Below are 6,648 nucleotides of genomic sequence, written 5' to 3' on the forward strand. Positions count from 1 at the left end.
GTGTTTGTGTGTGTGCGTGCGTGCGTGCGTGCGTGCGTGCGTGTGTGCGCATGCTTCCTCGTTTTTGAGCATCCAGTCTTGAGATGTCTTTGAGCATCTGCATCATGACTGCTAATAACTAAAACTGGGCATGACCCCCTTTATGGCCCTAGGGTGGAAAGAATTAACATGGCAGATTTTTGCATGCCAGAAAAATTTCATCAAGAGGGACTCTCAATGTTTTGTCGTCCTGGTTTCTGACTCCGGGACGTGTTCGACTAATTAAGCGAAAATTACAGTGAGGCTGTTACTCAAAGGTCCTTTTGTGCCAGAGCATTTCACGCCTTGCATTTTAATTGTAATGCATTATCCATTGACTTACCTCTGTTTGAAGACCACGTTTAATTAACTACAGTATATTACAGATGAGGTCACAGACCAATAGCATGCATCCTGTCCTTTTTATTCATATTATTTTTAGTAGTATTATAAAAGTGGGGTTAGTTATTTGTTTGTTTGTTTGTTTGTTTAGAGAGTGCACTGATTCTCATTTGTCTGACTGTGAATAGTAAATTGGCCACATATAGGATGTGAAGGACAAAGGGTTTAACATGTGCTCTCAAGTTGGAAGCAACCATTCAGTTAGTATAAGTGGTTTTTGTCAGTCTCCCCTGGGAAGATCAGTATCTTCCTTGCCTTGTTTGGCAGAATGGCTGGATGCACTAGAAGTTGACCTTGGTCTGTGCACTGAAACAATGTCCCCAACTACTGTGTTGGCCCCTCACGTCACAAACCAAACTAGTTTAGGAGCTTTTGGGCCTTACTTTGATGAATATCTTGAGGGCTGTAGCTGAAAAGGTTGGCTGTATTAATGACAATTCCATATGTTTTGCATGATTTGGCATATGGCCCCATTTTTAAGATGGCAGAAAAAGGGCACCTCGTTATTCCATGATGAATCGTCAATGAAGAGCCCCTCCCCACGCCAATGAAAGGTTATTTTTACTTGGATAAGAATGATGTGTGAGCATTTGCATTGAAACTCTAATGTGCAACCCTGCAATTCAGAGATACTGTTTCAAACAACAGCGCAATTCTTACCGAGGATAAATTTGTGAATAATTTGTATTGTTTTGGTAATGACAACAGTATCCATTTACAGCAGACAAAGCGATATAAATGCACTTTCACAGGTCATCACAAGTTTCCCACAGACAGTCATCTTTTAGGGATAGAAAGCAGAAAATCATAGACAAAAGGCTGTCCGCTCATAATTATTATTATTATTTTTTTTATTTTTTAAAAAAAAGCCTATCTCACTACTGCACACCAAGATTTAACATATTTTTTTACTATTGGTTGTACTTGTATTGATGCACAGTAATCAAATACAATTAGACATGCTGTTCAAATCTGCTTTAGACTTCTCAGTAGTTTTTGGTTACTGCCTCTTTTTGCAAAGCAAGCAGACACATCCTGAAATTATTTTTATGTCATTAGTTTCACCCAGGAGTTACTGCTAAGTCACAGCTAAGAACTTTTAGAGAAGGTATACAAAGATAAAAATTGTATATTATAACAACAACAACAACAGATTATTGTAGTTCTACCATCACATCTTATTTGATCTTGACAAACTGTGTACCTTTAGAAAGATTTAATACTCCAGCTCCGATATTTGACCACTTTTTATAAAATCACTGCTCTTAACTGAATGACTTTTGTATCTTTAATAATAAAAATGTTATATTTAATGAACTTTATATTTAGTTAAGTCTCTACAGTTTTAATTTACATTTGATTATTCAGGTTTCTCTATTATTTCTTACTACATGTTAAATAAGCCTACTGTACATGACATTTTTTTTTTAACTTGTGTCCCTTTTTCCATTGTATTTGTCCTATTGTTTGTAATTTGTCTTTGATCTTGCTTTTAATACCAAAAAGAAAAACCTATATTGCGAATTATGAATACCCTGGTAGCTGGGCAGTGCTTAAATGAGTCTGTGCCCCACATTGGCTATCCTAATTGAAAAAGTCTACGCATGCCACTGCAATAAGTGCCTTGCCATTTACTGCAACAGCTCTTTATCAGTCGTTGTATCAGAAGTTTTAACTATCATGTTTGAAAGCTGTTGAGTTTTGCAATGAAGGCCAGCAGAACAAGTTACGGTTGCGCCTACACACCTCCAGCTCTCTCTCTCCTGATATCTCTCTCAAACACATGTCTAAAAAATGTTCCCTCTGAGCCTTAACATAGACCATGTGAAAATCGGTGGGGAAAAAAGTGTTAAAATACACCAACGGGAAGGCAGCATTCGAAAGGTAATGTTGAGTTGCCCTGTCTCCGCAGTACAGTCAAGCCCTAAAGTGCTTGGACGACTGTGTCAGAACTCTCGCAGGATTTAAATGTGAAATGCATAAGAAGCTAAGGAAAAATAATGTCGCCGTGGCTCGGCAGATTGAAACTCTGTCCTGAGAAAAAGTTGGCGGTTCAGGTCAGAAATTACCGTCTGAGTGCATTTGCATCAGGCAGCCTCATTGAGTCGTGAGTGTTTCCTCAGTCGTGGCTCATTTTCTATCATTTGTTAGTCATCTGCTAGGCTTTACATGCAATGCGAGCAAAGTCGAGCTGGCTTCTACAAGTCTTCGATCGCTTTTATCATGACTCGTGTTTCACAGAACTCGTAACCAAGCCCTTTGTATCGCAATGTTGACGCAACCGGGCAAGTTTACTACATCAGAAAAGCCATATATGGAGCTGGTTATGTGATGCAAACATCACAATGTGTTCGTTTACAAATAATGCACTATTGTAAAAGTGTTTTGAGGTCATGATATAGTATTGTAAAAGAACTACGTGAATAGAAGTCTTTGTTAATCAATAATTTGCCTGTGTAGTGAAACATACTGTAGGTACGTTTTTATAGTTTTGCAGAAATGTATGCAGAGGTTGTGTTATAGAGCAAGTCCAGATGATTGTTGGCTAGATGATGCAAGTGTTTCAGCACTTCCTTCTAGTCATCTATGAATATACCTGGCTTTGACAAGGCCTGCCTTGTTGTTCAGAAAAAAAACGAGGTTACTCCAATGGCTGGGAGCTGCCAACGGGAGCTAAACTCAACAGCCTTCCTCCAGCCCTTCTGTCGGTGCCTGGAAGCCTCATGTCAGTCAAGCTTTTGTTGTTTTATTATGTGGAAGAATAAACCCTGGAGTGTTTCTCACTGCACACACAGGGTGATTCCAAACCACACTTCCTGGAGTCTCCTGAATGATCTCCTACAGCTAAACAAACTTGCACTATCAAGAAGTATATCTGATCTGCAATATGCACCATTAGTAACCATTATGTAGCCCCGTTGCACTGCAGTCTTTGAGGATTTATTATTTACTGTTTCGCCTAAAGTTTAAGTGCAGGGCGGTTTATATGCAGTTGGTTTCCCTGGCCGTGAAATTCTTCAAGATAAAATGTTGCGAATTTGGGTGAGCTTTAACCTGTTTATTTATTTCCACCCGCAACTTTAATTAAAAGATATCATCTCTTCCCTAAGCCCTTATAAAATTTACAGGCCTGTGTCTATCTTGCCTGTTCGCCTCTGGAAGGCCACGCTGAAGAGCGTAACTGGACAGGTGGGGACTTTTGCATGACCGTTACAAGTTAAGAGCCGTGACTCATCAGTTCCCCCTGCTGTTTTTTATCACCTTTGACCTTTTTTTGTGAAAACCCCGAGTGGTGTCGTTTCTTCATGGTGTGTTATTGTAAGTTTTTTTTCTGCAGTGTTTAAGGATATTGTGCCAATTCTTTTTCCAAGAAATGAGAATAGTAACATGTCGCCTATTCAATTCAATAGAAATCCTTTGTCACGTTATGCCTTTACTTTCTCTTTTGATCAATTTAATGTATCCTTGCAGAATACAAACTATTAATTTCTATCAAAAAGACCTTATAGGGTAAGTTTGGTATTTTACACTTAAAGCCCTGTTTACAGATCGTATCTGATGAAATAGAACGGTTAAGATTAAAATTTGGACACATGCTCCTGTCCTGAGAATTTTAGTTTTATTTCCCCCACAATGGTTGTCTATGTGCACTGGCAGATTCCTTCCTAAAACACATTAAACTTTCGTTTACAAAGACGTGAAACTCACCCAGTGGTCAGGGGTGTTCACTGATATGCGCACTCAAAAATCGCTGAAAAAGATGCTTTCCAACAGGTTTTATCGTAGTTTTTGTCCAACTCCATTGACTTGTATTGAATGTGCTATGTGAGGTACGGTATTACTCCGCCGCTTCTTCTTCTGCTTCTTCTGTGTATTCAATGAAATGCCAGCGGTTTGCTTGCAATTGGCAAAGGTGCATTATCGCCACCAACTGGGCTGGAGTGTCTATTATTCAAGCTCTCAACGGAAGAATCACGGGTGTGACGCGTTTGGCAAAATAGGTCCACAAAAGCGAAATAAACCTAAAATTCTCGGGACAGGAGCATGTGTCCAAATTTTTATCTTAACCGTTCTATTTCATCAGATACGATCTGTAAACAGGGCTTTAAGTGTAAAATACCGAACTTGTCCTTTAAGAAATATCGTATTTTTAAATTATATTAACCTTTTGTAGGTCTCAAGAAACATTTTTGATTTGCTATGATTTCTGTCTGTTCTTCTCATTTGCCATTTTAAGCCATCTGAATGCACATATTACCTTTTAAATCAATCTTAACTAAATTGCCTCAATACACGAACACAATATGCCACGGTCACTGACTCTAAAGAGTCTAATTTCCGCAAAGTCATAATGGTGTTTGAGAGAGGAAGAGCAAACGGGAGTATCATCATCATTGCCATTTGCATGAGATCCAGTTCAATAACTGGCCAAGTGCCAAAGTCCATCAGACAAGACAAGGTTATGGCAAGGACTTATGTTAAGAAACCTTGTAATTACCTCTGCAAACAATGAATTGTGATCAAGTTAAACGATATTGAACTGTTGTTGATTTATAGCTTTCTTAAAATGCACTGCTTCTGATGTGTTGTGTATCAATCACTGTGGTTCCACCCACTGGCTCTTGCATGTTTTGAGTATCTCAAAGGTTCTGTAGAAAGCAACAGTTGATATATGTATATACCCGCAGTGGTGGGCAGTCAGGGCCAGCAAGGCCTTCTCTGCTGGCCTAAACACTATCAGAATCAGTGACTTGCACTTTAATATATTTTTGAATGAATGAGTATTAAATTATTCCCAATAGTCCATTCTCTTAATTTCATAGATTGGTTGCGCTGCTTACAGTATAGTGTATATGTTAGAGCTTTTATCCAATTATATTTCTGCCATCATCAAATAAATCTGCCATGAGGCCTTCAGAATTACAATGGAATCCTCCCCCCCAACCCCTAACCACTAACCCCCCCCCCCAAAAAAAAGATTTTGGTACAAAATAATATATAAAAAAATTATATATATATATATATATATATATATATTACATATTACCCTAAAAAACGATTTACATTTTTTAAATAAATGATTGTTAAATTGTATACTTTTCATGATTTCAATTATTTACTCATGCTTTTGATTACTAAAATTGAATTTAATGGGAGTCCATAAAAATGAAAACGTAAAAAATTATAATTAGGAATGTGGGAAAAAATAAAACGGATTTCATAGGGCCATACAACCAGCTTTTTGGTGCATTACCACCACCTTGACATCACGTACCAATCTCAATTCTTGGGCTGACATGTGAGAAATTTACTTAATGGAAAAAGATGCACGTGCACTCTCGACACCTGGTAGTTATATAGTTTTTTTTTTTTTTTTGCCAAATTGGTTTGGAAGAGTTGTTGAATAAACAATTGAACTGACAAATTATGCCTGCCTATCTGTTTGTCTGACCGTTTTATTTCACTGAGCATTGACCTGGAATTAAGTATCGCTCGTATGCGAGCGCCTGGTGGCCGGGCCTCCCCCCACGGGGTCCGGCCGGGCTCAGCCCGAAGGAGCGACGTGGGGCCACCTTCCCGTGGGCTCACCACCTACAGGAGGGACCGTAACGGGCTGGTGCTGAGAGGATCGGGCGGCAGTCGAAGGCGGGGGCCTCGACAACCCGATCCCTGGACACGGAAACTAGCTCTAGGGACGTGGAACGTCACCTCGCTGGCGGGGAAGGAGCCTGAGATTGTGCGTGAGGTTGATAGGTTCCAACTAGAGATAGTTGGGATCACCTCTACGCACAGCTTGGGCTCTGGAACCACCCTCCTCGAGAGAGGATGGACTCTTCACCACTCTGGAGTTGCCCATAGTGAGAGGCGGCGGGCTGGTGTGGGTTTACTTATAGCCCCCCAGCTCAGCCGCCATGTGTTGGAGTTTACCCCGGTGAACGAGAGGGTTGTTTCCCTGCGCCTACGGGTCGGGGATAGGTCTCTCACTGTCGTGTGTGCCTATGGGCCAAACGGCAGTGCAGAGTACCCGGCCTTCTTGGAGTCTCTGGGAGGGGTGCTGGAAAGTGCTCCGACTGGGGACTCCGTCGTTCTACTGGGGGACTTCAACGCCCACGTGGGCAACGACAGTGTTACCTGGAGGGGCGTGATTGGGAGGAACGGCCCCCCTGATCTGAACCCGAGCGGTGTTCAGTTATTGGACTTCTGTGCTAGTCACAGTTTGTCCATAAC

This window comes from Phoxinus phoxinus (genome assembly GCF_949152265.1).
Source record: "Phoxinus phoxinus genome assembly, chromosome: 13".
In the NCBI taxonomy this organism is placed as follows: Eukaryota; Metazoa; Chordata; class Actinopteri; order Cypriniformes; family Leuciscidae; genus Phoxinus; species Phoxinus phoxinus.